This window comes from Brassica napus, unplaced genomic scaffold, assembly GCF_020379485.1.
Source record: "Brassica napus cultivar Da-Ae unplaced genomic scaffold, Da-Ae ScsIHWf_666;HRSCAF=974, whole genome shotgun sequence".
Classification (NCBI taxonomy): domain Eukaryota; kingdom Viridiplantae; phylum Streptophyta; class Magnoliopsida; order Brassicales; family Brassicaceae; genus Brassica; species Brassica napus.
In genome coordinates, this window is record NW_026016723.1 from 29,621 (window position 1) to 38,151 (window position 8,531).

Below are 8,531 nucleotides of genomic sequence, written 5' to 3' on the forward strand. Positions count from 1 at the left end.
TACCATTGTAATCCCACACCACTTTGATCATGGGAACTGTCTTCTTTCTCATAGCTTTCTCTGACCGATCCACAATCCGAACCGGCAAGGTTTCCAAAGTCAGGTCCTTACCAAGGTCAGCAGGAACCTCGGGCAAGACAATGTCTTGTTCAGACAAGCATTTCCGGAGTTGGGATACATGGAACACATTGTGGTATGCATCCATTGCTGATGGCAAGTCCAACTTGTATGCCACTGCACCCACTCTCTCTATGATCCTGAATGGACCCAAGTACCTAGGGTCCAGTTTCTTTCGTCCAGAAATCCTGGTCCTACCCTTAAAGGTAATCATCTTGAGATACACCAGGTCATTGACCTCAAACTCAAGATGTTTCCTACGCTTGTCTGCATAGCTCTTTTGGCGGTCCTGCGCCTCTTTCATCTTCTCTTTGACCATCCTGATCTTCTCAGTGGTCTGTTCTACAATCTCAGGACCCAACATGCTACGCTCCCCCACTTGGGTCCAGCATAGGGGTGTCCTGCACGGCCTACCATACAAAGCCTCATATGGCGACATACCAATGCTTGTATGGAAGCTGTTATTATAAGCAAACTCCACTAAGGGTAAGTGTTTTTCCCAAGACTCTCCCCAGTCTAACACACATGCCCTTAGCATATCCTCTAAGGTTTGGATTGTCCTTTCAGACTGCCCATCCGTTTGAGGATGATAAGATGTGCTCATATTCACTCTGGTTCCCAAGGCCTTTTGGAAAGCCTGCCAGAAATAAGATGTAAATCTTGGATCCCTGTCCGAGACAATGCTTGCTGGAACACCATGCAACCTCACTATCTCGTCTAGGTACACTTGCACTATCCTGTCGACCCCATCCCCTTTCTTGATGGGTAGGAAATGAGCCGACTTGGTCAGCCGATCAACCACAACCCATACCGCATCTTTCTTATTCCTGGTCGTGGGAAATCCAGTCACAAAATCCATTGTGATGTGATCCCATTTCCATTCTGGTATGGGTAGGTTCTGAAGTAGACCACTGGGAACCTGATGTTCTGCCTTCACCAGTTGACAAGTGGGACACTTAGCCACCCACTCTGCAACATCAGATTTCATCCTCACCCAATGGTAGTACCTTTTCAGATCCCTATACATTTTGTTCAGTCCAGGATGAACTGAAAACTTGGACTTATGAGCCTGTCTCATAATCTCTTCTTTGAGTTCCTTATCATTAGGAACACTGACCCTACCATTGACCAAGATGGTACCATTGTCAGTTGTCTGGTACTCAGTCTTGTCATTGGCGGCTACCTTCTTTAGATTTTCATCCAGGCCCTGAGCTTGCCTGATCCTGGTCAGGAGATCGGCCTGGTTCACCGCCTCCAACCCCAGTGGCTCATCTGAACCAACCAAGGTATTGAGGTTCAAGGACCTGATCATCCCTTCCAGTTCATCCGCCTCCCTCTCAGATGACACTTCAGCCCTTCTGCGGCTCAAAGCATCAGCCACTAGGTTAGCTTTCCCAGGATGATAAGCTATGTCCAGATCATAATCTGCAACAAACTCCATCCATCTCCTCTGCCTTAAGTTTAACTCAGGCTGAGTGAATATGTACTTCAAGCTCTTATGGTCTGTGAGTATTTGCACCCTGGCACCATAAAGATATGATCTCCATATCTTTAATGCAAATACTACTGCAGCCATCTCCAAATCATGGGTTGGATAGTTACCCTCATGCTTCCTTAGCTGCCGGGAAGCATAGGCTATCACCTTCCCATGTTGTGTCAAAACACAACCAAGACCAGTTATGGATGCATCCGTATACACCACATAAGGCTGATCAGCCTCAGGCAACACCAGGACAGGTGCATTAGTCAACATGTTCTTGAGTGCTGCAAAACTTTTCGCACACTCCTCAGACCATGTGAACCTCACGTCCTTGCCTGTCAGCTTAGTCATAGGTTGAGCTATGCTCGAGAACCCCTTGACATATTTCCGGTAATAACCAGCCAACCCTAAGAAGCTTCTCACTTCCGTAGCATTCTTTGGCTGTGGCCATTCCTGGATACATTTGATCTTATCTTGATCCACTGAGACTCCTTTATCAGACACCACATGCCCAAGGAACCCAATGCTCTTCTGCCAGAAGCTACACTTGCTTAGCTTAGCAAAGAGCTTCTGTTCTCTCAGGCGGCCCAACACCGCCCTAAGGTGTCTTTCATGGTCCTCCTTTGTCTTGGAATACACGAGTATATCATCAATGAAGATGATCACAAACTCGTCCAAGTATTCCCTGAAGATGCCGTTCATCATCTTCATGAATGCAGCAGGTGCATTGGTCAGTCCGAACGGCATGACCACAAACTCATAGTGACCATACCTAGTTCGGAACGCTGTCTTCCTCACATCACCTGGTGCAATGGGGATCTGATGATACCCAGAGGCCAGGTCAATCTTGGAGAACCACTTGGCTCCACGGAGTTGGTCCAACAACTCATCAATCCTGGGTAAAGGGTACTTGTTCTTCACAGTCACCCTGTTCAAACCCCTATAATCAATGCACAACCTAAAGCTACCATCCTTTTTCTTAACAAATAGGACTGGTGCTCCCCAAGGTGATACACTAGGGCGTATGAACCCCTTCTCAAGCAACTCCTCAAGTTGCTTCTTCAGCTCTGCCATCTCAGCTGGTGCCATTCTATATGGACTTTTTGATAATGGGGCCGTTCCAGGTTCCAATTCAATGATGAATGGGTCAGCCCTATCAGGGGGAATGCCCTGTAGTGCCCCAAACACATCCTGAAATTCTCGAACCAACGGTATACCCTCTGGGTCACAGGCCCCTACAACCTCATCAGTGTAAATGGTAGCCAAAAAGGCCTCACAACCATTTCCAAGCATCCGTTCTACTTGGACTGCTGAAACCACCAAACTACAAGAGGTTGGCTTGATTCCTTGGTACTTGATCGGGGGTCCAAACTCATTCTCAAGTTGCACCCTTCCCCGGTGACAATCTAGAGTTGCCCGATACTTTCCCAACCAGTCCATGCCCAAGATCACTTCATGATGCTTGAGGGGGACAACAATCAGATCTATAGGCATCGGCCTATCCAAGATCACCACAGGGATGTCCTTAACCAGACCGAGTGAGTTCATAACTTGCCCTCCGGCCGCACTCACTCGTTCAGGACCATCCCATGTTCCATACTGGAACAAACCTTTTCCTATCATACTTGGACTCACAAAACTATGTGTAGCTCCAGTATCAAATAATGTGTGTGTTTCCACACCACCAATACTTAAGGTCCCTACACAAGACCCATCAAAGTATATCTATCCATCCTAGGTTCCATACCATGCAATTCTACTGGAATTGTAAAAGTAGTAGTCTAGAGTGTTACCAGTGATCGCTTGGAAAGGCCGAGCCCCATCCACATCCTTGGATAGCTCATACACACGAGGTGTTGAGGTCTGGCCTCGTCCCTGGACTGGCCTGCTAGCCTCCCCACGTCCCTTACTTTGGTTGCCTTGCAACTTAGGGCAGTCCCTGCGGTAGTGGCCCTTCTGGCCGCAGTGGTGACAGGTCCTGGACTCACCCAACGGACTTGGACAATCCTTGGCTGAGTGATCCATCTTACCACATCGAGTGCAGGCACCCATGGCCTTCCAGCACTCTCCACCGTGGTATCGTCCACACTTAGGGCACTCTGACCTACCACTTGAGGTTTTACCCTCCTCGGTCGAGTCCCTCTTCCTCTTCTTGTCACCACTCTGACCCGAGGATACCACCACACTCTTCAGCTTCTGCTTACCCTCCTCGGTGAGGTTGGTCTCCAGCAAGGCCATCCTCTCAACCAACTCAGAAACCGTGTGGAACTTACAAACAGAACAGTAGGTTCGAAGTTCCACCCTTAGGCCTCGGATGAACCTTCGGACTTGAACCTTCTCATCCTCCAGTTCTCTTCCCACATACCTTCTGAGTCGGTTGAACTCTTCTTCATACTCACGAACAGTCCTCCGTCCCTGAGTCAAGTCCAGGAACTTGGACTCCAAACGATCCCACGCCTCAGCAGGAAAGTACTTATGGTTGAACTCAACCTCAAAGTCAGCAAAATGCTCAATGGTGCCATTGGTACGCTTGTCCAAAGCTAACCACCAGTTATGTGCATCTCCCTCCAGGAAGTGTACTGCTATGTCCTTCTGGTAGTCCTCAGGACAACGTGTGGACTTGAAGTTCCGAACCAACCTGGTTCTCCACTCGTCCGCCTCCATAGGATCAACACTTCCAGCAAAGTGTTTGGTTCCCAACTTGGAGATATGCTCCAGCACCTTCAGGTAGTCCATACCATGCACTGGCCTGACCGGTGGGTCTATCTCAATCACCTCAGCCACACGGCCAGCACCAACATCAGTCACTCCAGCAGCAACCCGAACCGGGGGATTAGCCTGTCCCACGGACGAGTTCACCAATGGTGTGAACGCCTGTGTCAAGGAGGCTATCTGAGCTCCCATGACCTGCATAGCCTCCACCAAGCCCCTTATGGTCGGCTCAATGACCTCCTCGGCACCAGTGACCCGAACATTGTTTGCATCAACATTCTGGCCACTCCCAGCACCAACGTTGGACGACCCAGTATCGTCTCCATGGACTTGCTCTTGTTGCTCGTCCACATTAGTTTCATTAACCTCAGTAGGAAGAGTTGGACCCACTGGAAGTCCGGTGGCATTATCCACCTGCTCCACCAGAGCCGGTAGCACTGTGGTTGGAATGGTTCCAGCTGGTAACACTCCGGTCTGTTCAGCACCATCCTGCCCCACTGCTCCAGACGCCCCAGTTGCCTCCTTTCCTTTCCGAGATTTATACCTTCTTGTACCCTTAGGAGTTACAAACACAAACAAAAGGTTAGTCCACAACTGAACACACAAACCTCAATCACTCCTAAGTTAATCAGTAGAAAAGATTACTTAGAACCCAACTATCTCACCATGAGTCCAAACGGCCAAGTGTGTGGTGAACCAATAACCCAACAAATCCTAGAATCAAGAATGCTCTGATACCAACTTGTAAGACCCGATCCTGGATTCCTCAATCCAACCAGACCGCGGCCTCACCAAACAATGCAACCAATTCCATCTTTCATATTCAAGTTCAAGTGTTAAATAATTCTAAGTCTTTTTCAGAGTTTTGAGGTTCCAACATTCACACTTAAACAATCAAGCAACAACTAATGCAAATAGATATTTCATAGATATTAACCAAGGTTCATACATCATTCATCATCCTAATAAATAGATTACACACTAGAATCGCATAAGTTCACAAGTTGCACAATAGGCTACAATAATCACACAATTTTCAGAATCAACCCAATCACCACACATCTTCCCATGGCCGCGGTCCTCATGGTGCTTTTCCCTTACCACGGTCCATTTCTGGTCCTGGATCCAACACAAACAAACACACAATCACAAGGTTAGATTACAAAACAAGAATCAAATCACATTGCATGGTCGGATCCAATCTAGTCAAGAACAATCATCAAAAATGTCAAATCTGACCCCTTTAAAAAGAGATCCAAATACCAAATAAAATTCATGAAAACTCATGATAATTCAGAAGAAAAATATTCCCATAATCAGATTCAAAAGAATCGGCTCAGATCATAGTGATCTCGGCCATGAACAGCCCACACAAGAACAAGGGACTTTCATGGGAATTTGATCAGGCCAAGGCCTTAGGATCAATGAATCCTTTCCTGTAACAATATAAAACATTCCATAGCACAACATATATGAAGAAACAGAGTAGAAGAAGTCAGAGTAAGGAGTGACCAATCGATCCAAACCGGCCAGGCTCACACGGCCATCACCCGCGGCCTTGTCCGGTTACTCTTGGCCACACCTCTCACCTTAGGAGTTCGGTCTCCAGGGGCGACTTCCTTCTCTTTCTCCTTTGCCTTCTCCTTGTCTTTCTGTCTCAAATCCATCCTCTTGATCACACGCCCAAACACACCAGGAACACTCAAGAACAATCTCTTGGATCAAATCGGCCGATCCAAGGTTTGTGTCTCTCTTTCTCTCTTGAATTTTCTCTGTGTTTCTCTCTGTGTGGAATGAGTAAAAACCGACCAGAATGATCAGAAATGAGAGAGAGAGGACGATTTAAACTGTCCCCAACCGCCTGGGCGAACAGTTACCAAAATCCCATCCCTTCTTCCCAAAACCGTCCCATAACCGTCCCATAACCGCCCCTTGGCGGTTTCTCCCCTTTTCTTCCTTTGGCAAATCGATCACTGAGCCTCAGCTCACACTCTGGGAGCTTGCCCGCTCCCTGTCCCAAGCCTAAGACCCATTTGGTCGAACCGTCCTGCACCCGGACCATCGGCTCGCCCAGTAACCGTCCCGGACTCGCCCACACTGATCCGAACCAGAACGCACCGTTCACTGGATTGAGCTGACCTCCAGCTCTTCCCAGCTGATTGAGCTAGCCCACCAGCTCCTGTGCGCTGAACAGATCATGGTGAACTGAATACCAGCTGAACCGAGCTGATTGAACTCAAACCAACACTCGTCCAGCTGCCTAAACACTCACCCAGCTCCTTTACCCTTGTTTCCATCGTATCCTGGTTAAGTCTCAGCTGACTGATGCCCTTAACCTTCATTCAGGGCCATGATACGCTTGTCTCAAGGTCTAATGACCTGACTGGTGCGTCTCCCCGCACCATGGCCCGTCCGGCCGATCCTATCTAGGATCGGGGACATGACAACACATACGCCATGTTCCATCCTTCTTAGGCACCAATAGGACAGGAACTGCACATGGGCTGAGACTCTCTCGAATGTACCCCTTGTCCATGAGGTCTTGGACCTGTTTCTCCAGCTCCTTAGCCTCCTCCGGATTGACTCGATATGCGGTTCGGTTTGGAAGTGAGGCACCTGGCACAAAGTCTATCTGATGTTCGATGCCTCGGAGGGGTGGTAAGCCGGCTGGTATCTCTTCAGGGAACACGTCCTTGTACTGGTCCATTAGTACTTGCATCTCAGCTGGACAATCTGGTGCCTCAAAGCCTGCAAAACAACCTTCCTTGAAAACCATTAGTAGCACCTGTGTGTCTTGCTGCAATGATTTAATCAATTTACTAGAAGAGATGTAAAGGTTAGTTTTACTAAACAGTCCAGACTGATCCATGGCCCTCTGCATCTCGTACACCTCTTGTGGACTGAGAGGAGCCAGGCTGTGCTTCTTGTTGTTGTGGGTAAAGCTGTAGATGTTAGTCCTCCCATGGTGAATGGTCTCCTTGTCAAAATGCCAAGGCCTCCCTACCAGTAGATGGCCGGCTTGCATAGGGACCACATCACACTTCACCTGGTCCTGGTACTTACCAATACAAAAGGAAACAACAACTTGCTCCGAGATTTTAAGCTCCGTCTCATCATTGAGCCACTTGAGCTTGTATGGCCTGGGGTGTGGCAACTTTGCTAGTCCTAACTTTTCAACAAGGTACCTGCTGGCCACGTTAGTGCAAGAGCCACCATCAATAATTAGACTACATACCTTGCCCTCCACGCTACATCTAGTATGGAAGATGTTCTCTCGTTGTACGGTTTCTGGATCAAAGAGAGCACTGAGAGCTCGTCTGACCACCAGCAGCTCACCAGTTTCAGCATAGTCCACTATCTCGTCACCTGAGTCAGCCATATCTACATCGGCCTCGTCTTGGGACTCATACTCGCCGTCTGCCTTAAGGATCATGACACGCTTGTTCGGACAGTCCCTGGCGTAGTGCCCCTTCCCCTGACATTTGAAACAAGTAATATCACGAGTTCTTTGAGCTTGGGTTTGTCCCTTACCTGGTTCGGATGAACCTGGTTTGGACTGGTCGGATTGGCTCTTCTTGAACCGGTTTCCCACTTCAATGGATTTGTTCTTCTCAGCCCCTTTGGATCCGGATGAAGCCCATGGCGTCTTGCTCCTGGCACTAGAGGCATTCTTCCTTTTAATGTGCTGCTCGGCCTGGATGGCATAGTGGAGGAGATCATTGAAGTTGACGTAGGTCTGCCTCTCCACCTTGCGAGCGATGCGGTCTTGAAGGCCTTCCAAGAACTGAGCCATCATAACCTCTTCGGTCTCGCGCGTCCTGAGCTTGTTCTTGAGAGCCTCAAACTCCTCAAAGTACTCCTCTACGGACCTAGTACCCTGAGACAACTTGCGAAAACGTTTTAGTAAGTCCTGCTGATAGTAGGAGGGAATATACCTTGCACGGAGCTTAGCTCGCATCTCATCCCAAGTCTCAATCCTATAGACTCTGCCAACCTCGGCTACTTCCCTGTCCCACCAGGTTAAGGCATTGTCCGTCAGTTGGGCTGCGGCTAAGGCGATCTTCTTGGCCTCGGTATAATGGTAGTACTCAAAGATGTACTCCATGCGCCTCTCCCATTCAAAGTAGGCGTCCGGGTCAACCTTTCCAGCAAAGGTTGGAGGAGTAAGTTTGAGATCCTTGCCTCCTTGCCAAGCTACTTCATCGTCTCGGAATCTCCTTTG